The sequence below is a fragment of the Haematobia irritans genome, chromosome 4 (genome assembly GCF_050003625.1).
Source record: "Haematobia irritans isolate KBUSLIRL chromosome 4, ASM5000362v1, whole genome shotgun sequence".
NCBI classification, from domain to species: domain Eukaryota; kingdom Metazoa; phylum Arthropoda; class Insecta; order Diptera; family Muscidae; genus Haematobia; species Haematobia irritans.
Window position 1 is genome coordinate 122,192,941 of NC_134400.1, and position 25,860 is coordinate 122,218,800.

The following is a 25,860-nucleotide window of genomic DNA, read 5'->3' on the forward strand; positions in this document are numbered from 1 at the left end:
AAAATTTCATTTCTATAGAAAATTTTGTTAACAGCTTATTTCTGTAGAAAATTTTGTCAAATTTTTTTTCTATAGAAAATTTTGTAAAATTTTAGTTTTGTAGAAAATTTTGTCAAAATTTTATTGCTATAGAAATTTTTGTGAAAACTTTTAGTTCTACGGAAAGTTTTGTCAAAATTTTATTTCTATACACGGATGAAAAAGACTGTTTTTCATATGTTTGGCTATAAACATTATATGTTTGGAAAACAAATTTTTAAACACAATATTTTTGAGTGCAAGCATATAATGTTCATAAACTAGCATAACATGTTTGGGACATATATGTTAATATGTTAGAACATATTATGTTTGGGACATAAAATGTTTGTAAATATAATATGCTTGGATGCAAACATATATTAATTTAGAAATAGCCTATAAACATATATGTGTTTAGTAGCTTGGAGCGCTATTTAACAGGGAGCGTTATTGAATTAAGTTGGTGGTTGTTGCTTGTTATTACAAAATTAACATTTTATTTTTCCTTGGGCAATTGATCAGCTACTTCTTTGATCCTTACAAACTGTGTGGTCCGCTGTTCGAATCCCCGTCCCGCAAAAGGTAAAATTAAAATAAAAAAATCATAAAATTGAATAATTTCTCCTACAATGTTTGTATTACAGAAAAATGTGCTAAGAACTAAAAAATCTCGTGGAAGTGAGAAAGATGTGGGGGAACATACAATTAGGCAGAAACAAAATTTTGAGCATTCAGGTCGAAAACCTATAGGCCGGTACTCTGTTCGGTTTTCGCGTTGAAACTCCATACAAAACCAAAAAATGCGAAAAATTTGCGAAATTTTTTCCATTTGTGATACTTTGTTTTTTCGTGTTGAAAAACTGACGTTTATAGCACGGCGCCATTTGCAATGTGAATTAAGAAATAATTTATTTATTAAAAACTATTTGTGCGGGTTTATAAATCAAACACGGACCATATTTTTGTTCCGAAACTATACAAAGGATCAAAGGAATAGCAGATCAATTGCCCAAGGAAAAATAAAATGTTATTTTGTAAAAACAAGCAACAACCACCAACTTAATCCAATATCGCTCCCTGTAAAATAGCGCTCCAAGCTACCTAAAAAAACGCCGCTTTCTATGTGCGAAATAATGGTTTCCATAAAAATTTTTCGCAAGAATGAACATAGTACCGGCCTTATGTTGTTAGCACCTATATTACCTGTTTATTTTCGTAATTGATTATGATTGTAAATATATAAATAAATAAATAAAATTTTGAGCACAAAATGTTTGTTACTTAGACTACCCAAACATATATTGTTTAGACCAATGTGCTTTCAAACATATTATATATTGGAAGAGATCAAACATATAAATGTTTGGGCAATACCCAAAAATGTATATGCTTGAAGCAAAATATGTTTGGGAGTATATGTTACAGAAGCGATTTTTTGTGAGGATGTAGGAAATTTTCTCAAAATTTTATTTCTATAGAAAATTGTCAAAATTTTATTTCTATAGAATGTTTTGTCAAATTTTTAGTTCTATAGGAAATTTTGTCAAAATTTTATTTCTATAGAAAATGTTGTCAAAATTTTATTTCTATAGAAAGTTTTGTCAACTTTTTATTTATATAGAACATTTTGTCAACATTTTATTTCTATAGGAAATTTTGTCAACATAAAATTTTATTTTTATAGAAAATTTTGTCAAAATTTTATTTCTATAGAAATTTTTGTGAAAACTTTTAGTTCTATAGAAAATTTAGTCAAAATTTTATTTCTATAGGAAAATTTCTCAAAATTTTATTTCTATAGAAAATTTTGTCAACATCTTATTTGTATAGAAAATGTTGTCAAAAATTTATTTCTACACGCAAAAAAATAATTCTTTCCTCCCAAACGAAATTTTAGACAAACAAAGTTCGTTTCTCATTTGCTTTTCGTTGAAAGGAAGTGTATTTGGAAGAAAAGTATATACTTTTTGTGATAAACGTGTATTCTTTTCCAGGATGTAAAAACAATTTCATAAAGACTAACTCAAAAAAAAAAATTTTCTGGCTAATTACATTTTCCCTCACATCTTTCTCACTTCCACGAAATTTTTTAGTTCTTAGCAGGTTTTTCTGTAATACAAACAATGTAGAAAAAATTATACGATTTTGTAAATTTTTTAATTTTTTTTACCTTTCGCCTGGACGGAGAATCGAACCGCGGACCATGCAATTTGTAAGCCAACACACTATCCACTGAGCTATGTAGCCGTTATTGTCATCAATAGACAATTACCCATATAAGTTATATTTATATAGCATATCTTGCGGCGCCCACGAACCGATTAAACGAAGTTTATTTAACAAAAAATAAATTTAGTTGGGCACCGTGGAGCAGTGGTTGCTACGTCCGACTTGCATGCAAGGGTAGTGGGTTCGATCCCTGCTTCGACCAAAGTTTTTTTTTTACATATATTCCAGATATGGTCGGTAGATTCCAAAAAATGTTCAACATTACATTCTACTATATTAAATTTTTACTATGAACTGTAAAATGTGTCTTATTAAGGACCTAAAGTCAGAGAAGAACAGTGTTTGATATAAACGAAATGGACTGTGTTGTTGGTTCAAAAACAACTTTTTTTTATTGAAAAAATAAAAATTTTGTAACAAACGTTTTTTTTTTGGTGATAATTCAAAAAACTCTAACAAAAGAAAGACGTTTTCGGTACACGTTTTCCAAACGTTTTTTTTTTTCTTTGCGTGTATAGAAAGTTTTGTCAAATTTTTATTTCTATAGAACATTTTGTCAACATTTTATTTCTATAGGAAATTTTGTCAACATTTTATTTCTATAGAAAATTTTGTCAAAAATGTATTTCTATAGAAAATTTTGTCCAAATTTTATTTCTATAGAAAATTTTGTCAATATTTTATTTCTATAGAAAATTTTGTAAATATTTTATTTCTATAGAAAATTTTGTAAAATTTTATTTTTATAGAAAATTTTGTCAACATCTTATTTCTGTAAAAAATTTTGTTAACATCTTATTTCTATAGAAAATTTTGTGAAAATTTTATTTCTATAGAAAATTTTGTAAAAATTTTATTTCTGTAGAAAATTTTGGCATTTACTTTGACCCTATGGTAGTGAAAGTAAATGTCGATTTCGCGGGGTTCACATCTTTACCATGGGCGGACTTCTTGTGGCCAGCGGAAGGTCTAAAATTTCATCTTACATATTTGGAAAATAAGTCCGATCATCTTGTTGCTTCACAAACTCCTCAATTTGGAATGAATGCTCATGTAATCAAATTCCGTAACTGTCCACTTTCGTGCAAGCAAGCAACTGCTTGGCAATTTCCAGTTAAACTTTCAGCTGTCAGCTAATAATGCATCCATCTTGAAGTTTGTATGGTATTCAAGACATTTTTGCTTTACTACAATTTTTTCCCTACAAACTGTGAAATTTTCTTAATGAAAAAAAAAAATTATTTGTCGAAAATATTTAGTTATTTTTGTGAAATTGTACTAATGTTTAGTTAATTTTTTCCAAAATTAACATAAATTTTAAAAAACTAACCTAAATTTTCCCTTTTGGGTGGGTTCACTGTTGTGTATGATGAGAAATCTAAGTGCCAAACGAAAACTAGAGATTTTTTGTTATTGTCAATTTTAAATCGGAGAAGTTTAGTGTTTTCTCACCGAAAAAAAGTAAACTATTTTATAAGAAAAATAAACTGACTAATACGAAAATTTAACTAAATTTTACTCCACATTTTGAGATTTCCACAAAGCGTTGTTAAAACCAGGAAAATTTTTACTTACTTTTTAACTGCAGTTCACGAAACTACATCCTTTCATAGAAGAAAAATTAACTAAAAATAAAGAAGAAAATCATTGGCGCCAAATCATGACAATTTTAACCATACAGTAGTTCATTCTTACTATTTTTTTCTTCTGCTTTATTTCATATTGAACTTATGTCATTAAACTTTATACCATCGTTTAGTTCATTAAATGTTTGAGACGTAGTTAAAAAAACGAAAAATTCATTGGACTGTGGAAAATTTAACTACCAACAAATATTTTTTTTTGCAATAAAAATAAATTAAATTTAGCGTTAGTTTAACTACGAAACTTTTTTTCTGTGTACTTGTAAAAAATTACGGACAAGGAGAGACGGACATAAGGGAAAAAGACGGACATAAGGGAAATCCTTCTACCCGACCAAATATTGAAAAATAATGTAGTGAATAGTTGTCTAAAGGGCATCTACAACCATACCTGAAAATCTGAGAAATTTACTTGAAATTTCAAAAAATCGGGTAAGGGATGTGCCCCTGCCCGACCACATATCGAAAAATGAAGTACATAACTCATATCAACCCTGCGAAGAACATAGCCAGAAATGGTGCAATATTGGCACAGAAGCAATGAATTTTAAATGGACTTGTCAGCGGGCGAAATCCAATCATTTTAAATATTCGCTGCATTGATTTTTAATTAGTTCTTCAGATGTATTTCTATATCAGTATTTTAATATTTTGGATTTGGATGAAAAAAAAGAACAAATTAGAAAAAATTTAAAAATATTTTTTTTCTAAATTGTTTTGTACTTTTATTTTTTTTATTTCTACATAAAGAAGTTTTTTTTTTTAATAATGCTGGCAAATATTTTATAGCAAATTCCGCACATGTCAAGAAATAGATGGATACACTCTGCAAACAGTTTTTTTAATAACTTTCATTATTTTATTTGTCCTTACTGTGAAATTTAAATACATCAAAATAAGTCTTAGCATTTTTATCTGCAAAACTAATATTCAACATCTCTGTTAGTTCTATGAAACAAACAATCATTTCTTTACTTTAAGGAAAATCTGACATACTTCAAAGACATATGACATCAATGGAAGAATGCAAATGTCAAAAGGTTCGAACCCTAAATTTAACAAAAGAAAATACTTTAAAATTTATAAAAAATTCTTTTAAGTAAAATTTCTTTAGTTTAAAGAAATTTGTCCTCAATATTGTGTAAATTGGCTGTGCTAAAATTTAGCTTCAATATTGTTTTTCAGTGTACCATCCATGTTATGCTTCCCAATCATTTCCCAATATGTTTACATTGAAATAAGAAGAAATCTATTCATCCAACTAGCAGTTGTTTTTCGCAATTCAGCATGATTCTCATCGAATGTACCTCTCAATAGTTCCATAGAAAAAAACGCTGGTAAGACAAAATTCCATGGGCGTTTGCTTATATCCAACAAATTAATATTGACTTTATGCAAAACCACTGAAATCAATATCGAAGAATAAATAGCAGGCTAACAAAAAAAAAACAAAATCAATATCCTGTCGAGGTACCAACCACTCTTCCGATAATTGACATCGAGTTGCCGAACAAAAAAGGAATGCGAAATGAATATCGAGAAGCTTGCTTGCTAATGCCTAAGGTTACGATTTTATTTGTTGGCATTTGTCAGTGATGAGTCTCTTTGGTAGTTGGCAATTACCCACTTCGAGATGTTTCAAAACCGGAATAAAAAATGGTTAGCAGGTTTTTCCCTCCCCAATAATCACCAGATTCACAACAAAAACTGAATACTGGATGGCATCTATTAAAATGTTAACATAATATATAAAAACTAATTATGTTTTCTTTTTTTTAAGGAGAGCGATAAATCAAGTATAATGAATAAATATACACCCAGAAAAAAGTGACCCCTTCTTTAAGTTAAAATGAAAAAAGTTGAACTTCGTATAGCGCCAAAGACATTTTTATTTGTTTGAACGATGTGATTTTCGTAGAAATTAGGTATAATGGATTCCATATATTAGTTAACGTTTTCCTATATTTATGTACCACTATCCTACAGAATGAAAAAAATTTAACTGAATTGAATTCATATATGGAATGATTTTATTGAACTTTTTTCATTCATTTGGACAAATCTTACATATTTGTGGTAAAACTTTTACTTCATAATTGGAACTGCTTACCTTCGTTTTTAAATACAATTTTATTTATTTATATAAGCAATTTTATCTTCAATAAAAGACATGTTTTATTAATATATTGAATACATTTATTAAGAATCAACGGCATCGACTGTTATTGAAATATTAGTTTATTATTCCACTATTTCCAATTTCCATGTGAAATTATCAACTGTAAACCGCACTTTTTCTTCTTTTGTACTTTTCACTTTTAATAAGTTGCTGCCTAACGATTTTGTCCTCCTTTTACAATTTCAATACCTACAAATATAAAAAATCATAAACCATTTTTGTGACAAAAGGTTAGCGTCACTGAATATTACCTGATAATTGAAGATTCCAATATGAAGACACATGAAAGGGTTGTTATTCTGCTGGTGTTTTCTTTCTTTATATACCATCACAAACATTGATAGATTTATTTTCAAAAAAAGAAAATTTTTCTCACTAATTTAAAATAATAAATATTTTATATGTTTTATTTGTTATTTATTATATTATTTTACCACAACAACGCGATTCCAACTAAAAAAACAACCCACGCGCAAACATATCGATTACACCCACGCGCAAACACAAACGATGACAGGTATCGATTACAGGTAGACAATAAAAATATAGGAAAATTTCCTATATTCTAACAAGTGTGTTTCCTTAAGTTGTGAAAGGATTGCATACTTCTTAGTACGAATGAACTAAAATATTTTTCTATGCCAAGTGTTGTTCGTATGTATGAAAAACTTTCTATTATAAAGGAAGTCGCAATTATCATTTTATAAGAAATTTTACTAATTTTGAGGAAACTTGGTTTTAGTTCGGTTTTTGTTTATTTTTACGAATGCTTTGTTATCGGTGAATAAAATTTTCTTGTTCAGTAGTAAATTCTTATACCCAGCGAAGAAAATAGTATGAGTAAAATTCCATGCCTTGTTCTAGTTAATGAACTATTCCTAACTGCTTACAGTTTAGGATTTTTTTATTGAAACGAGTAAATTTTATTATTTCTCACAAAAATTTACCTTAATGGAAATAAAATGGATAAACTATATTGATGAAAAATTTTTCCTTTAGTTTCGAAGGCACTTTTTTCTGGGTGTAGACGGAGGCAAATCTCAATGGATTAAAACGAAAATTGACACACTTTACGATATTATCAATTCTACACCTTGTGAGAAAGGTAAAAATCAGATTTCCGGGGTCATGTATGGGCACATCGGTCTAAATGTATACACACTGAAAAAATATATTGTCGTGAGGCCATAAAATACGAATTCGAATTTTGCTTAGCATAGAAGACGCATTTCAATACAAATTCACTCAACACAATTTTTAAAAAATTTTAAATTTTGATGGATCTAGAGGAGAAAACTAGAAGCCGACAAGGCTTGATCTTTAACAATGTGTGGTAAACACGGTTACCACTCATGCCAAAAATAATCTACCAAAATTTGAAGAAAAGTTTACGACAAATCTACTAAACAAATATTTCTATAGAAAATTTTGTCAAAAGTGTATTTCTATAGAAAATTTGTTAAAATTGTATTTCTATAGCATATTTTGTTAAAATTGTGTTTCTATAGCATATTTTGTCAAAATTGTATTTCTATAGAAAATTTTGTCAAAATTTTATTTCTATAGAAAATTTTGTCAAAATTGTATTTCTATAGAAAATTTTGTTAAAATTGTATTTCTATAGCATATTTTGTTAAAATTGTATTTTTATAGCATATTTCGTCAAAATTTTATTTCTATAGAAGATTTTGTCAAAATTGTATTTCTATAGAAAATTTTGTCAAAATTTTATTTCTATAGAAAATTTTGTCAAAATTTTATTTCTATAGAAAATTTTGTCAAAATTTTATTTCTATAGAAAATTTTGTTAAAATTGTATTTCTATAGCATATTTTGTTAAAATTGTATTTCTATAGCATATTTTGTCAAAATTGTATTTCTATAGAAAATTTTGTCAAAATTTTATTTCTATAGAAAATTTTATCAAAATTGTTTTTCTATAGAAAATTTTGCCAAAATTGTATTTCTATAGAAAATTTTGTTAAAATTGTATTTGTATAAATTTTATTTTTATAGCATATTTTGTCAAAATTTTATTTCTATAGAAAATTTTGTCAAAATTGTATTTCTATAGAAAATGTTGTCAAAATTGTATTTCTATAGAAAATTTTGTCAAAATTGTATTTCTATAGAAAATTTTGTTAAAATTGTATTTCTATAGCATATTTTGTTAAAATTGTATTTTTATAGCATATTTTGTCAAAATTTTATTTCTATAGAAAATTTTGTCAAAATTGTATTTCTATAGAAAATTTTGTCAAAATTGTATTTCTATAGAAAATTTTTTCAAAATTGTTTTTCTATAGAAAAATTTGTCAAAATTGTATTTCTATAGAAAATTTTGTCAAAAGTGTTTTTCTATAGAAAATTTTGTCAAAATTGTATTTCTATACAAAATTTTGTTAAAATTGTATTTCTATAGCATATTTTGTTAAAATTGTATTTCTATAGCATATTTTGTCAAAATTGTATTTCTATAGAAAATTTTGTCAAAATTTTATTTCTATAGAAAATTTTATCAAAATTGTTTTTCTATAGAAAATTTTGCCAAAATTGTATTTCTATAGAAAATTTTGTTAAAATTGTATTTGTATAAATTTTATTTTTATAGCATATTTTGTCAAAATTTTATTTCTATAGAAAATTTTGTCAAAATTGTATTTCTATAGAAAATGTTGTCAAAATTGTATTTCTATAGAAAATTTTGTCAAAATTGTATTTCTATAGAAAATTTTGTCAAAATTGTATTTCTATAGAAAATTTTTTCAAAATTGTTTTTCTATAGAAAAATTTGTCAAAATTGTATTTCTATAGAAAATTTTGTCAAAAGTGTTTTTCTATAGAAAATTTTGTCAAAATTGTATTTCTATAGAAAATTTTGTTAAAATTGTATTTCTATAGCATATTTTGTTAAAATTGTATTTCTATAGCATATTTCGTCAAAATGTTATTTCTATAGAAGATTTTGTCAAAATTATATTTCTATAGAAAATTTTGTCAAAATTTTATTTCTATAGACAATTTTGTCAAAATTTCATTTCTCTAGAAAATTTTGTCAAAATTTTATTTCTATAGAAAATTTTTGAAGTACATCTTAGTTGGAGAGGAATATCTTGCAAAATATCTCAAAACAAGAAAAGATTTCTACGAATCTACCAAACAGTAAAAAAAGCTAAAATTGTTGGCAGCAAGCCTCTATAATGACTATCGGCACTGAGGTGTCAATATACCAATGAAATCTTTATATGTATAGGGAACCAAAGATTATAGAAGTGGAAGATGGGAGATTGGCTACTGAGGACATCAAACCATTTACCACATTAGTTTAATACTCGAACCAAACGCGTATACGACAAGTATTGACATAGCATTAAAATGCAAATAAAAAGAAATTAAGAGCACGAAATAAATTTCCATAAAGGGGCAAATGTATTTTTTTTTGTTGTTGTCTAAAATTTAACATTGTTTCATTAAGAAAATTACATTTTTCATTTAAAACATAAAAACGAAAAACAACTATAAGATTACAAACATGTATTAAACTAATCTGGTAAATGCAACATTTGGTATGACGCAAGCCAATCTTCCATCTTCCTCAAATCTATAATCTTTGTAGGGTACCACCGTGGTGCAATGGTTAGGTTAGGTGGCAGCCCGATGTATCAGACTCGCTTAGACTATTCAGTCCATTGTGATACCACATTGGTGAACTTCTCTCTTATCACTGAGTGCTGCCCGATTCCATGTTAAGCTCAATGACAAGGGACCTCCTTTTTATAGCCGAGTCCGAACGGCGTTCCACATTGCAGTGAAACCACTTAGAGAAGTTTTGAAACCCTCAGAAATGTCACCAGCATTACTGAGGTGGGATAATCCACCGCTGAAAAACTTTTTGGTGTTCGGTCGAAGCAGGAATCGAACCCACGACCTTGCGTATGCAAGGCGGGTATGCTAACCATTGTACCACGGTGGCTCCCTACGGTGCAATGGTTAGCATGTCCGCCTTGCATACACAAGGTCGTGGGTTCGATTCCTGCTTCGACCGAACACCAAAAAGTTTTTCACCTCAGTAATGCTGGTGACATTTCTGAGGGTTTCAAAGCTTCTCTAAGTGGTTTCACTGCAATGTGGAAAAAGGAGGTCCCTTGTCACTGAGCTTAACATGGAATCGGGAAGCACTCAGTGATAAGAGAAGTTCACCAATGTGATATCACAATGGACTGAACAGCCTGATACATCGGGCTGCCACCTAACCTGTATATGTATAAGTATTATAATGTTTCAATAAAAAAAATATATACCAACTGTGGCAACCGTGCATGTGACCTATCTTGAGATTGAGACAACCTTAGCTATTAGTAGGGCAAGCATGCCTTCATAAACATTTGACCGTCAAAAAAATGTATTCGCATTGAATCCCACACAAGTTGTCAATCGCTCAAAAACAGGCTCCTGTCGATTAGTCGTAAGAAATTCTTCAAAAATACCATTGCGTTCATACCATTAGAAACGTGACAGGTGACGCATATGAGCCCGAAAGTAAACAGCTGTATGGGTGTTTCAAGTTAAGCCAGAACAATCAATTCTGAGTGGTACACAACCATTTGTTTGTCAATTGTCTTACAAGAAATCAGGAAGACAAAACGGCCAAAGACGGATCACTCTTCACCACGACAATGCGAGCTCTCACACAACCGCATTTTTAACACTCAAAACATCGATTGGATGGGTTATCTGCCCTATAGTGATGATTTCACAATTTTGTCAAAAATTTATTTCTATAAAAAATTTTGTCAAAATTTTATTTCTATAGAAAATTTTGTCAAAATTTTATTTCTATAGAAAATTTTGTCAAAAAATTTATTTCTATAAAAAATTTTGTCCAAATTTTATTTCTATAGAAAATTTTAGTTCTACAGAAAATTTTGTCAAAATTTTATTTCTATAGAAAATTTTGTCAAAATTTTATTTCTATAGAAATTTTTGTCAAAATTGTATTTCTTTAGAAAATTTTGTAAAAATTTTATTTCTTTAGAAAATTTTGTCCAAATTTTATTTCTGTAGAAAATTTTGTCAACATTTTATTTCTATAGAAAATTTTGTCAAAATTTTATTTCTACACACAAAAAAAAATTTCTGATTCAATCACGAAATTAATAGATCCAATTAATTTCTTAATTGAAATGTCTTCAATCACGAAAATGATAGTATCAATCACAGTTTTAATTGGGCATAGAAAAAATCCTTGATTAAAAAATTAATTGATGTCATTAGCAATTTTCAATTAATTTTTTAATTGATTCAATTAAAAATTTAATTGATTTTGAATGCAAACCCCAATTAATTTTTTATTTAAAAAGGTAACTATTTTCAATTACTTTCTGAATTGGCTTAGAGTTTTTATTTGGATTAAGACATTTAAAACATTTTAAAATTTTCAACCATTGACTTAATTAACTTAATGTTTCTATCTTGATTAAAAAGTTAATTGTATCAATTAATTTTTTAATTGAAAAAACATTCACCTTCAATTAACCTTTTAATTGGAAATATTCTGGTGATATTTTTTTCTGTGTATAGAAAATTTTGTCAAAATTTTTTTTCTATAGAAAATTTTGTCAAAATGTTATTTCTTTAGAAAATTTTGTCAAAATTTTATTTCTATAGAAAATTTTGTCAACATCTTATTTCTATAGAAAGTTTTGTCGAAATTTTATTTCTCTGAAAAATTTTGTCAGAATTGTATTACTATAGAAAATGTTGTCAAAATTTTATTTCTATAGAAAATTTTGTCAACATTTTATTTCTATAGAAAACTTTGTCAAAATTTTATTTTTCTGTAAAAATTTGTCCAAAAAAACTACCATTTGTTGTCGAATTCTGCCAACTGTGTCAACCGTGCATGTGACCTATCTTGAGATTGAGACAACCTTAGCCATTAGTAGGACAATCATGCCTTCACTATTGCATGAACATATGACCGTCAAAAAATGTATTCCCATTGAATCCCACACTAGTTGTCAATCGCTGAAAAGTAAGGCTCTTGTCGATTAGTCGTAAAAAATGATTCAAAAATACCATTGCCGACATACGATTAGAAACGTGACAGGTGACGAAACTTGGATTTACGCATATGAGCCCGAAAGTTAACAGCTGTATGGGTGTTTCAAGTTGAGCCAGAACAGTCAATTCTGAGTGGTACACAATCATTTGTTTGCCAATTGTTTTCAAAGAAATCAGGAAAATCAAACAGCCAAAGACGGATCACTCTTCACCAAGACAATGCGAGCTCTCACACATCGGCTCAAACAACCGCGTTTTTTAATACTCAAAATATCGAAATTTTTTAACACTCAAAACATCGATGGGTTATCTGCCTCATAGTGATGATTTCGCAATGTTGTCCAAATTTTATTTCTCTGGAAAATTTTGTCAAAATTGTATTCCTATAGAAAATTTTGTCAAAATTGTATTCCTATAGAAAATTTTGTCAAAATTTTATTTCTATAGAAAATTTGGCAAATTTTTATTTCTACAGATAATTTTGTCAAAATTTTATTTCTCTGGAAAATTTTGTCAAAATTTTATTTCTTTGGAAAATATTGTCAACATTTTATTTCTATAGAAATTTTTGTGAAAACTTTTAGTTCTATAGAAAATTTTGTCAAAATTTTATTGCTATAGAAAATTTTGTCAAAAATTTTTTTCCAATAGCTAATTTTGTCAAAATTGTATTTCTATGGAAAATTTTGTCGAAATTTTATTTCTTTGGAAAATATTGTCAACATTTTATTTCTATACAAAATTTTGCAAAAATTTTTTTTCTGTAGCAAATTTTGTCAACGTTTTACTTCTGTAGAAAATTTTGTCAAAATGTTATTTCATTGTTGTTGTTTCTTATTTCAGCTTACAAACATGCATTGACTAAACTACAAGTGTAGCTTAACCAACAGAGGAAAAGAATGTTTGTCAAATTTATTTGGGCAAAGCCCTATAGACTGCAAGATGGTTGGATGGACGCACGTTTCTGAATTACCACATTCCTCATCAGCATCCTCTACTTGCAGCAAAACTATCAACCAATTATCAGAATAAATTCGGGTAGTTCACTAAACCCAAAGTGAACCACACTCGAACCCTCCAAAAAAGCTTTATGATAGTTGGCCTTTGCCTAAATATATCTTTCTACAAACATTTCTTTTTTCCTTTGCCACCGTTTATTTATTTCTATAGAATTTTCCAGAAAAATAAAATTTTTTTAAAATTTTATTTCTATAGAAAATTTTGTCACAATTTCATTTCTATAGAAAATTTTGTCACAATTTCATTTCTATAGAAAATTTTGTCAAAATTTTATTTCTATAGAAAATTTTGTCACAATTTCATTTCTAGAGAAAATTTTGCCCAAATTTTGTATCTATAGAAAATTTTGTCCAAATTTTATTTCTATAGAAAATTTTCCCCAGATTTTGTTTCTATAAAATATTTTTACTCAAAAAATGAGAGGTCGATCGACTTTTTTCGATACCCGACAAAGCGGTTGATGCGTTCAGAATGAACATTTTGAGCATACTTCAATTAGAGTGGCAAAAGTGCTTCGACAATTGGTCGAAACGCATGCAAAATTATATAGACTTTAAGTGGGTATATTTTGAAAAACAAAGAAGCGATGTTCCATGAATAATATATTATAATAAAAAGTAAGGGTCGATAAGTTTGAAATTTCAACAACAGTCGAGTGAATATACTTCACAATAGAAAATTGTTCTTGCACTACTCTAGCCTCAACCCAAGAGACTAAGTTCTTCATCCTCATATTCAATCATATCATTTTCATTTTCTTCACTCAGATTTCATATCACATTGACACCAATTGTTATCGATTCGTTTCTGTGGATATGATATCGAACCCCCACACATTATCATATTACAGAGCCTTTGACATGGCAATCTAAAAAGGTGAATGAACGATTATGAAATATTCTTCAAGATTAATTCTAATTATATTTTCAATTTTCTAGTATACAGAATTGCTGCACCCTTCATTCAAGTGTTTAGTCGTCCATCAATTTGATTTCATATTTATGACCAGATTGCCTGCCAGCAACGTTTGGCCTTTTCACTTTCCTTTCGCATTAAGTCCCATGTACGTACATCAAATTAATAACTGACTCTAATACCATATAGGGTTCACATGTAATGGCAGTGAATACCTAAGAATCCCTTTGGGGGCTTACTTCTTCCACTTACAATGTAGTATGTTCGTCCTATTGCTACTTTGGCACAGCCAGCAGCTTCGTCAGTGGATGTTTATGATGATGATGACGACGAGGAAAAAGAAGAAAGTAACGTTGCAGCTGATGACTGCTTCTCAAGTTAAGGCTTAGGTATACTTCTGTGTATAGTGTAGAGAATCGACAACAATACATGTTAACAAAAACAACAAAAAACAAGGACGAAACATATCAAACCTCCACCCACTTATACCGACATCAGCTTTACTTTTACAACCTACTTCCATAGACTTTTTAAGAAGAGATACACTTGCCACCATACCTATTTGTAATGCATACAGCCCCAAAACCATCCTTCATCTTAGCAGGTTTTTGGCTCAATCTTATACTGTCACATATACAGGTTTTGTCAAAGAAAAATATATTGTATTAGGGTGGATTCGAAAAAAAAAGAAAAGAATAAAAACAAATATACAGCATGTTCACTTCAAATGAAACCATTTACATTTCAAATGAAACCTTTTTGCATTTCAAATGATACTTTTTTTTCAAATCAAATGACGACTTTTTTAAATCTAACGAATCCTTTTACAAATCAAATGAGTTTTTTTTGTTGTAATTTTTAATGAAATTGAAGAAATAATTTACAATTGACACAAACTTTTATTTGAGCTCATACTTTAGATCTTTGATAGTTGGGGTATACAAAGACAACAAAACATTTAGGTTAGGTTAGGTGGCAGCCCGATGTATCAGGCTCACTTAGACTATTCAGTCCATTGTGATGCCACATTGGTGAACTTTTTGTAGCCGAGTCCGAACGGCGTTCCACATTGCAGTGAAACCACTTAGAGAAGTTTTGAAACCCTCAGAAATATCACCAGTATTACTGAGGTGGGATAATCTACCGCTGAAAAACTTTTTGGTGTTCGGTCGAAGCAGGAATCGAACCCACGACCTTGTGTATGCAAGGCGGGCATGCTAACCATTGCACCACGGTGGCTCCACAAAAAAAAAAAACATTTGGAAAACGTTGTACTTTTGTCAGAGTTTTGGGAATTTCTTCGAAAACTTTTATCACAAAATTTTTATTTTTGTAATAAAAATATAATTTTTGTCCAAAATCACAGTCCATTTCGTTTCTATCAAGCACTGTTCTTTTCTGACTTTAACGGCCATATTCATGTAGCTCCGTTAAGCTTTAACTGCACGGACGTAAAAACCTGTTTTTGTTGTTGTAACAGTTTATTGTGATCTCATCCATTTTTTATGTTATACGCTTTGGTACTTCAGCTTGTAGCCAGATCGAGAACCTCTACGACTAAGGTGGGGCGTGTCCAGAGTGATCTGGTGGTAAGTCGGGTTGGTTTAGCTGGGCGTGTCATGTGGCCCTTGGTTTCAAGTTGGACATACGTCATTATCAATCACTGATATGTAGGAATTCAGGCGGCTGCTCTTGCCTGATCCTAATTGGGCTAAAACTACCCTAGTCTGTCGTTGGAGGTCTCTTTCCTCCCGTCCTATGGGCGGTGTTCGGACTCCGAGAACAGGATTAACCTTGTAGCTTCTCACCGCTTCAGCTACAGTATCCTCATGAATCCTGTTCAAACCTGCCTGGTACGCTGCTTGATCTAGAGGCTCTCTTTTGTAGCGCTGGATCTCGCGCTCTAGATGATGTATATCAACCCTTACATTCCTGGGAGTATACTCTCGTAAATGGCAAAGACAATAAACTCTAGGAAGATAGGAAATTGGCCTGCGTCATACCAAATGTTGCATTTACCATGTTAGTTCCATACATGTTTGTAATTTTTATACCCTCCACCATAGGATGGGGGTATATTAACTTTGTCATTCCGTTTGTAACATATCGAAATATTGCTATAAGACCCCATAAAGTATATATATTTTGGGTAGTGGTGAAATTCTGAGTCGATCTGAGCATGTCCGTCCGTCCGTCTGTTGAAATCACGCTAACTTCCGAACGAAACAAGCTATCGACTTGAAACTTGGCACAAGTAGTTGTTATTGATGTAGGTCGGTCCACTTTTACGTATAGCCCCCATATAAACGGACCCCCAAATTTAGCTTGCGATTGCTCTAGGAGATGCAAATTTCATCCGATCCGGCTCAAGATTTGGTGCATGGTGTAAGTATATGGTCTCTAACAACCATGCAAAAATTGGTCCACATCGGTCCATAATTATATATAGCCCCCATATAAACCGATCGCCCGATTTGGCTTGCGAGGCCTCTAAGAGAAGCAAATTTTATCCGATCCGGCTGAAATTTGGTACATGGTGTTAGTATATGGTCTCTAACAACCACGCAAAAATTGGTCAACATCGGTCCATAATTATATATAGCCCCCATATAAACCGATCGCCCGATTTGGCTTGCAAGGCCTCTAAGAGAAGCAAATTTCATCCGATCAAGCTGAAATTTGGTACATGGTGTTAGTATATGGTCTCTAACAACCATGCAACAATTGGTCCACATTGGTCCATAATTATATATAGCCCCCATATAAACCGTTCGCCCGATTTGCCTTGCGAGGCCTCTAAGAGAAGTAAATTTCATCCGATCCGGCTGAAATTTGGTACATGGTGTTAGTATATGGCCTCTAACAACCATGCAAAAATTGGTCCACATCGGTCCATAATTATATATAGCCCCCATATAAACCGATCCCCCGATTTGGCTTTCGAGGCCTCTAAGAGAAGCAAATTTCATCCGATGCGGCTTAAATTTGGTACATGGTGTTAGTATATGGTCTCTAACAACCATGCAAAAATTGGTCCACATTGGTCCATAATTATATATAGCCCCCATATAAACCGTTCGCCCGATTTGGCTTGCGAGGCCTCTAAGAGAAGCAAATTTTATCCGATCCGGCTGAAATTTGGTACATGGTGTTAGTATATGGTCTCTAACAACCGTGCAAAAATTGGTCCGCATCGGTCCATAATTATATATAGCTCCCATATAAACCGTTCGCCCGATTTGGCTTGCGAGGCATCTATAGATCACTTTTCCCAATACAACAGTTTGATTTTTGTTTCTGTGTGGGTAGGAAGCACTAGGAGGAAATGGTTTTTTAGTAGATTAACCCTAATATACATCAAAGGAGGTTAACTTCACCTAACTACTACCCACACATCTCTCTTTTTCAATCCCTCAAATAGCTCAGAATTCATATTGGATGTTAAAGGCAAAGAAAGCAGCAGCAAAAGCAGAAAATATCGACATTTACAAAAGCTCACAGGGAATAGGATGGTGGATGAAAAAAGGAAAAGAATCTGAATCTCTGTTTTTTATTCAACTTCTGCTTGAATGCGGTTAGTGATGGTAAGCAAAGAGTAGGTGTAAGTAGTAGGCTTTTGTTTTAGTTCTCTGTTCTTGTATTTCAATTTTCCAAGGTGTTGTTTCTTTTGTTTTGTTCACGTTTCGTTACATTTTCGTCCATCTTCATCATAGTCAGCAAAGACACAAAAATCTCTAAAGGTTATATGAAGACAAAAAGTACCGAATAAAAATGACTAAGGGTAAAATAACATACTGCCAGTCTCCTCACTCCATTTATTAAAGGCTCAAGTAAGATGTCGATTAGAATTAAAGACTGTCGATTTCTTTCTTTCCATTAGTCGTAACATACGAGTATAAGAGTGTCATGTGTTTCATAGAAAATTCGATCCATAACCTTGTCAATGTTGACATTTATTAAATTTTTCTCATGAATTTTTTTCTTATGGTGAAGATTTTTATTGCTAGATATAAATCACAAAAGTAAGCTAGGTTAGGTGTAGTGGCTGCCCATTATTTTAGACTCACATAGACTATTCAGTCGATTGCGATACCTCAAGTTCTAATCTTTTCTCTGGCCAATGAATGCTGCTCGATTCTATGTCTAGCTCAAGCTTAGTCCAAACGAGGTTTCACATTGCGGTGAAACTGAAATGTCTCCTGTGCTACTGAGGGGGGATAAAACAACGAACTGAAATACTTTTTGTTAATAGCACCGTTCTCAGGATTTTCTTTCAGTTTTCTTTCTTTCACAAATTTACCGTGGACTCTGGTTGGCCAACACATAAGATACATATGTATCGCCCGATAAATAATAAATGCTCTTGTTTACAATTGCATCAAAATTGCTCTAGCTTTATATTTCCCACATTTATACCCTGCGCCACACTGTGGAACAGGGTATTTTAAGTTTGTGCATATGTTTGTAACACCCAGAAGGAGACGAGATAGACATATGGGGTCTTTAGCAATAATGCTCAGGGTGGGTCCCTGAGTCGATATAACCATGTCCGTCTGTCCGTCCATCCGTCCGTCCGCCTGTCTGTGAACACATTTTTGTGATCAAAGTCTAGGTTGCAATTTAAGTCCAATCGCCTTTAAATTTGGCACATGTTCCTAATTTGGGTCAGAATAGAACCCTATTGATTTTGGAAGAAATCGGTTCAGATTTAGATATAGCTCCCATATATATCTTTTGCCCGATATGGACTTATAAGGCCACAGAAGCCAGATTTTTGGCCGAATTTGGTTGAAATTTTGCACTAGGAGTACAATTAGTAGTATAGTCAAGTGTGCAAAATTTGATTGAAATCGGTTCAGATTTAGATATAGCTTCCATATATATCTTTCGCCCGATATGGACTTATATGGCCCCAGAAGCCAGATTTTTGGCCGAATTTGGTTGAAATTTTGCACTAGGAGTACAATTAGTAGTATAGTCAAGTGTGCCAAATTTGATTGAAATCGATTCAGATTTAGATATAGCTCCCATATATATCTTTCGCCCGATATGCACTTATATGGACCCAGAAGCCAGAGTTTTATCCCGATTAGCTTGCAATTTTGCACAAGGAGTACAATGGGTAGTATAGTCATGTTTGCCAAATTTGATTGAAATCGGTTCATATATATATTTCCATATATAGCTTCCATATATATTTTTCGCCCGATATGGACTTATATGGCCCCAGAAGCTAGAGTTTTGGCCCAATTTGGTTGAAATTTTGCACTAGGAGTACAATTAGTAATATAGTCATGTGTGCCAAATTTTATTGAAATCGGTTCAGATTTAGATATAGCTCCCATATATATGTTTTTCTGATTTCGATAAAATGGTCAAAATACCAACATTTTCCTTGTTAAATCGCCACTGCTTAGTCGAAAAGTTGTAAAAATGACTCTAATTTTCCTAAACTTCTAATACATATATATCGAGCGATAAATCATAAATAAAATTTTGCGAAGTTTCCTTAAAATTGCTTCAGATTTAAATGTTTCCCATATTTTTTTACTAAAATTGTGTTCCACCCTAGTGCATTAGCCAACTTAAATTTTGAGTCTATAGATTTTGTAAAAGTCTATCAAATTCTGTCCAAATCGAGTGATATTTAAATGTATGTATTTGGGACAAACCTTTATATATAGTCCCCAACACATTTGACGGATGTGATATGGTATCGAAAATTTAGATCTACAAAGTGATGCAGGGTATAATATAGTCGGCCCCGCCCGACTTTAGACTTTACTTACTTGTTTTACTAAATTTTTAATTCTAGCGATTTTGTAGAAGTACAAAAAATGGTCTCCAAATCGTTTCAGATATAAATATTTGTATATGGGAATATAAACCTTTATAATAACTCCCAACAAATTTGAAGGAGTTGAGATGGTAACACAAATTTTTGTCTACATAATGGTGAAGGGTATAATATAGTCGGCCCCGCCCGACTTTAGACTTTACTTACATGTTTTCCTATAAAAACGTTTTCAACATTAAACTTTTTTTTTGTAAAAATTGTTCATGCCTTTCTGCCGACTTTGTATCTTTGCTAATGTTACTTCAAACGCTTGATCTGGGTTTGACAGTAGTATGACATACCAGTTATTGTTTCATAACGTTTATATGAATACGTGTGTAAGTAGTAATATAACAACAATTTAAGTGCAGGACCATGTCATCTCATACTTGTCTAGAGTGTATATCAGTGTGTGAGTGAGTGTGTAACGTCGCACTTTAAGGACTATTTCAAGTACGCTTTTGTCATACTTTACTTTTTATTACAATTTTAAATTTTTTTGCTTCTGTGATTTTCTACTTTGACAACCTCATCTCTTTATCACATTGTATTTCTTATGCCGTGAGTCAGTACTGTCTTCTATAGCATCGACATTTTATTCCTATATCTGGCCATTGTTCAAAGTATAAATCATGAGTTGTATGAATACCTCTATTAAGCTGGGAAGAAACAATTTTTAATTCAGACAGAGCATATAATAAGATAAACAGATTATAATAGTTAAATTAAAATTACAAATAAAATTTAATTAAATTAAAATTAAAATAAAAATAAAAACCAGTAAGGAAAGTCTAAATTCGGGCGGGACCGTCTATATTATACCCTGCACCACTTTGTAGATCTAAATTTTCGATACCATATCACATCCGTCAAATGTGTGGGGGGGGGGGGGGGGCTATATATAAAGGTTTGTCCCAAATACATACATTTAAATATCACTCGATCAGGACAGAATTTGATAGACTTCTACAAAATCTATAGACTCAAAATTTCAGTCGGCTAATGCACTAGGGTGGAACACAATGTTAGTAAAAAAAATATGGGAAACATTTAAATTTGAAGCAATTTTAAGGAAACTTCGCAAAAGTTTATTTATGATTTATCGTTCGATATACAGTGAGTCACAGTGAAAATGGCCCACCAGAGTAAATGTAAATATTTTGAAATTTTATCTCATATTTGGCCAATCAGAGATCCAAATGTTAGTTTTCTCTTAGGTAAATCTAATTAATAACAATATTTGGTGAGTATAAAGTTCAGGTTTCAGCTATAAATTATTGGAATCAGACATTTAAGAGAAATGTCAGAAATATCATGCCACAGTGAAAATGGCCCACCAAAAGAAATGGCAAAAATATAAGGGTTTTCTCCCAGCATTTCATCACATTTGCTTTTATCTGTTACATTACAATGTTCTTAGAATATTAAAAGTGCAAACACGCAACAAAGTGGTCGATTAAAATTTTCTTAAAAAAAAAGATAAAACAATCGAAAAATGGGACCTCACACTTCGTTTGAGATGCGAAATTTAATAATAAATCATTTTAAAAACGGCGTAATTCAAAGGCGAATTGCAGAAATGGTTCAAGTCCCTCGTGGAACCATTAAAAATATAATTAAAAGGTATACCGATGAAAATCGGATCATTGATAAGCCGAGATCCAGTTCAAAAAAACTGTTTTCTGACAGAGATGAACGATGGATGGTAAATAAATGTCGATCTAACCCCAAACTAAGTGCTCCAAATATTCGAGATTTGGTGGCCAAACATCTCCAAGTGAATTGCCATGCAGAAACCATCAGAATAGTTCTCCACAGATCAGGATTACATGGACGAATTGCAAGAAAGAAACCGTTCGTAAGTGCTAAGAATAAGAGAGACCGATTACTATTTGCCCATGCGTATAGAGCAAAGGAATTTTCGTTTTGGAAAGATGTTCTATTCGTAGATGAGTCGAAATTCAACCTTTTTGGGTCAGATGGTAGAAGAAATGTGTGGAGAAAAGCAAACGAAGAACTGCACCAAAAGCATTTACGGCCAACTGTTAAACACGGCGGAGGGCATGTGATGGTTTTGGGTTCTTGCTCTGCTGCGGGTGTTGGAAATCTCATTTTTATTGAAGGCAATATGGACAAGATGCAATATCTGTCTATTTTGAAAGATAATTTGAAGCAAAGTGCGGAAAAGCTGGGCATTGGTAGCTGATTACATTTTTACCAAGACAACGACCCAAAACATACAGCTCATGTTGTAAAAGAGTGGCTGCTTTATAATTGTCCGCGTGTCATAAAAACTCCAGCCCAGTCTCCGCACTTAAATATAATAGAAAATTTGTGGTATAAACATGAAGTGGAAATTCGAAAATATCATATATCCTGCAAGGAAGACTTGAAGAGAGCATTAGTGGAAGAATGGCAAAAAATAAGCCCTTCTTACACAACAAAAGTGGTACACTGGAAAAAATATTGTTGTGAGATCAAAGATTTCACGTCTTTAATATACGAATACAAATTTTGCTTAGCATAGAAAACGCATTTCTCTAAAAAAAGTTATTTTCCTTGTCCAAAAGTCGAAAAACTTTTCAATGAAGTCGTATTGTCCTTATAATTAAGTGATTTGACTTAAAAATGGGTATCTTAACATGAAAAAAAATGTATAGGCTAAGGTCAACTTGACTTTAATAATTCAGAAAAATTCTTTAAATTTAATGAAATTGTCTTTAAATTTGTTGTCTTTTTGCATCTTGACTACAAAGCAAAAAATCGTTCAAATATAGGACATGTTTTTCAAAACTTTATTTTAAAGAAGTTTTTTACTTCAAACATAGCATAATTTCTACTGGAAGTCGAGTCTAATTTGGAAAACAAAGTTGCCGTTAACTCGTGTTTAAAGGACTTTGATAGCATATGAAGAAAAAAAGCTGAGAAAGCGAAAAATTAAAATTTGCTTCCTACAAGCAAGTACACAAAACCTAAATTTAAAAGAGAATTGTGTCTTAAAAGTATCCTTACTTGTATTCTCCGCTTCTTTGGCTCGGAATCAATACCAAATTTTTTAAAGTAAAGACCAAATCTTTGGAACCGAGTATGCTTTTTTTCAGTGTAGAATCCATGCCATGACGCTTAAAATCAGTCATTAAACAAAAGGGATTTTCCACTAAATATTAGATATAATTTATTGAATTAAAATATTTAGTTAAACATTTTGGGTCATTTTCACTGTGGCGTGAGTTTTTTTTTTTTGTTTTCCTTAAAAACATTTTTGTTTTATGAATTGATAGAATTTTAAGGTCTTTCTAATATTATATTTAGTTTGTATTTATCTATATTTTAAGAAAATAAAAGAAATTGAAATATGAGGTTTTCATTCTAACAACTAAATTTGTGTGGGTGGGCCATTTTCACTGTGACTCACTGTATATGTATTAGAAGCTTAGGAAAATTAGAGTCATTTTTACAACTTTTCGACTAAGCAGTGGCGATTTTACAAGGAAAATGTTGGTATTTTGACCATTTTTGTCGAAATCAGAAAAACATATATATGGGAGCTATATCTAAATCTGAACCAATTTCAACCAAATTTGGCACGCAAAGCTACAATGCTAATTCTACTCCCTGTGCAAAATTTCAACTAAATCGGAGTTAAAAATTGGCCTCTGTGGTCATATGAGTGTAAATCGGGCGAAAGCCATATATGGGAGATATATCTAACTCTAAACCGATTTCAACCAAATTTGGCACGCATAGCAACAATGCCAATTCTACTCCCTGTGCAAAATTTCAATTAAATCGGAGCAAAAGATTGGCCACTGTGGTCATATGAGTGTAAATCCGGCGAACGATATATATGGGAGCTATATCTAAATCTGAACCGATTTGAATAAAATTTTGCACACTTGACTGTAGTACTAATTGTTCTTCTTGAGCAAAATTTTAAACAAATTAGGGTAAACCTCTGGCTTCTGGGGCCATATAAGTCCATATCGGGCGAAATATATATAGGGGAGCTATATCTAAATCTGGACCGATTTCTTCCAAAATCAATAGGGTTCTATTCTGAGCCAAAGCACATACTTGTGCCAAATTTGAAGTCGATTGGACTAAAACTGCGACCTAGACTTTGATTACAAAATGTGTTCACGGACAGACGGACATGGCTATATCGACTCAGGAGCCCACCCTGAGCATTTTTGCCAAAGACACCATGTGTCTATCTTGTCTCCTTCTGGGTGTTGCAAACATATGCACTAACTTATAATACCCTGTTCAACAGTGTGGCGCAGGGTATAAAAATATGGGAAACGTTTAAATCTGAAGAAATTTTAAGGAAACTTCGCACAAGTTTATTTATGATTTATCGCTCGATAAATATGTATTAGAAGCTTAGGAAAATTAGAGTCATTTTTACAACTTTTCGACTAAGCAGTCGCGATTTTACAAGGAAAATGTTGGTATTTTGACCATTTTTGTCGAAATCAGAAAAACATATATATGGGAGCTATATCTAAATCTGAGCCAATTTCAACCAAATTTGGCACGCATAGCTATAATGCGAATTCTACTCCCTGTGCAAAATTTCAACCAAATTGGGCCTAAACTCTGGCTTCAGGGGCCATAAAAGTCCATATCGGGCAAAAGATATATATGGGAGCTATATCTAAATCTGAACCGATTTCAATCAAATTTTGCACACTCGACTATACCACTCCTCGACCAATTGTACTCCTCGTGCAAAATTTCAAGCAAATCGGTATAAAACTTTGGCTGCTGGGTCCATATTAGTACATATCGGGCGAAAGATATATATGGGAGCTATATCTAAATCTGAACCGATTTCTTCCAAAATCAATAGGGTTCTATTCTGACCCAAATTAGGAACATGTGCAAAATTTGAAGGCGATTGGACTTAAATTGCGACCTAGACTTTGATCACAAAAATGTGTTCACAGACAGACGGACGGACAGACGGACATGGTTATATCGACTCAGCGACCCACCCTGAGCATTATTGCCAAAGACACCATGTGTCTATCTCGTCTCCTTCTGGGTGTTACAAACATATGCACTAACTTATAATACCCTGTTCCACAGTGTGGCGCAGAGTATAAAAATTAAAATTAAAATTACAAATAAATTGAATTAAAATTTGCATTAGACATTGGAAAATTAAAAAAATAAATAAATAAAAATAAAATTATACCAAACATTTTTTGTTTTTGCAAATAAGTTCAACTAAAAATAAATTGTACTTAGTATAAGTTTAAGGATGGACATTTATGTGTATCCCATGTCAGCTCATCTAAGCTTCTTTAACTTGCAGTCAATCTTGTTTATAATACTTGTTTTTCCCCTCCTTAGATTTGGAAAGGTGCTAACAAATTTACCCGCAAAAATATCCCCTCCTTGTATACCTTCTGCTTTTCTACATATAGATGCCTGTAATGAAGTGTTTCTTGGTTTTATGTCATCAATCAAATATGTATAACAATGGGATTTCTTTTTCCCACTTTACTTCGATTCCATCCCAGATGTTGTACTATCGTGTTGTGTTCTGCTTGTCAGTTCTCTGAACTTTTGCCTCCATCCCGTCCACCATACACTTACCATTATTCAAGTTGATGATAAATTTGCCTGTTTCTTCTTTTCAGGCTGGTTTTGTTCCTGACGTTGAGCTATGCCATTTATTGTTTTTGTCGATACTAACAAATCATTTTTATTAAATTCATCACTAATCGAATAAAAAAACTTGAAATATTTCTGCTCATACCATTATTCCAATGGTATGAGCAGAAATATCATACTCTTTGAATTGAATGAACTTTGCAATTTTGAAGGTGGACATTAAAGGGATGCCCGTCCTACCTTTAATATCCACAATAATTCTTTTGTCGCAAACGAAATTTTCGATCAACAGTCCCTGTTTACTATTTGGACATATTTCTTTAAAATAATGA

General features: G+C 31.5%; 1 protein-coding gene and 1 long non-coding RNA gene across 5 annotated transcripts in view; one reads left to right on the forward strand and one right to left on the reverse strand.

The window, feature by feature from the left end:
- LOC142234847 (protein alan shepard-like) overlaps positions 1–25,860 on the forward strand; it is a 726,065-nt gene that overhangs the window by 634,399 nt on the left and 65,806 nt on the right. The window lies entirely within an intron of this gene.
- LOC142237071 (uncharacterized) lies at positions 6,067–6,552 on the reverse strand. The gene is made up of 2 exons (XR_012722322.1): positions 6,324–6,552; positions 6,067–6,261 (listed from the first exon to the last, which is right to left on the reverse strand). It is a non-coding gene; the product is annotated as an uncharacterized LOC142237071 (long non-coding RNA).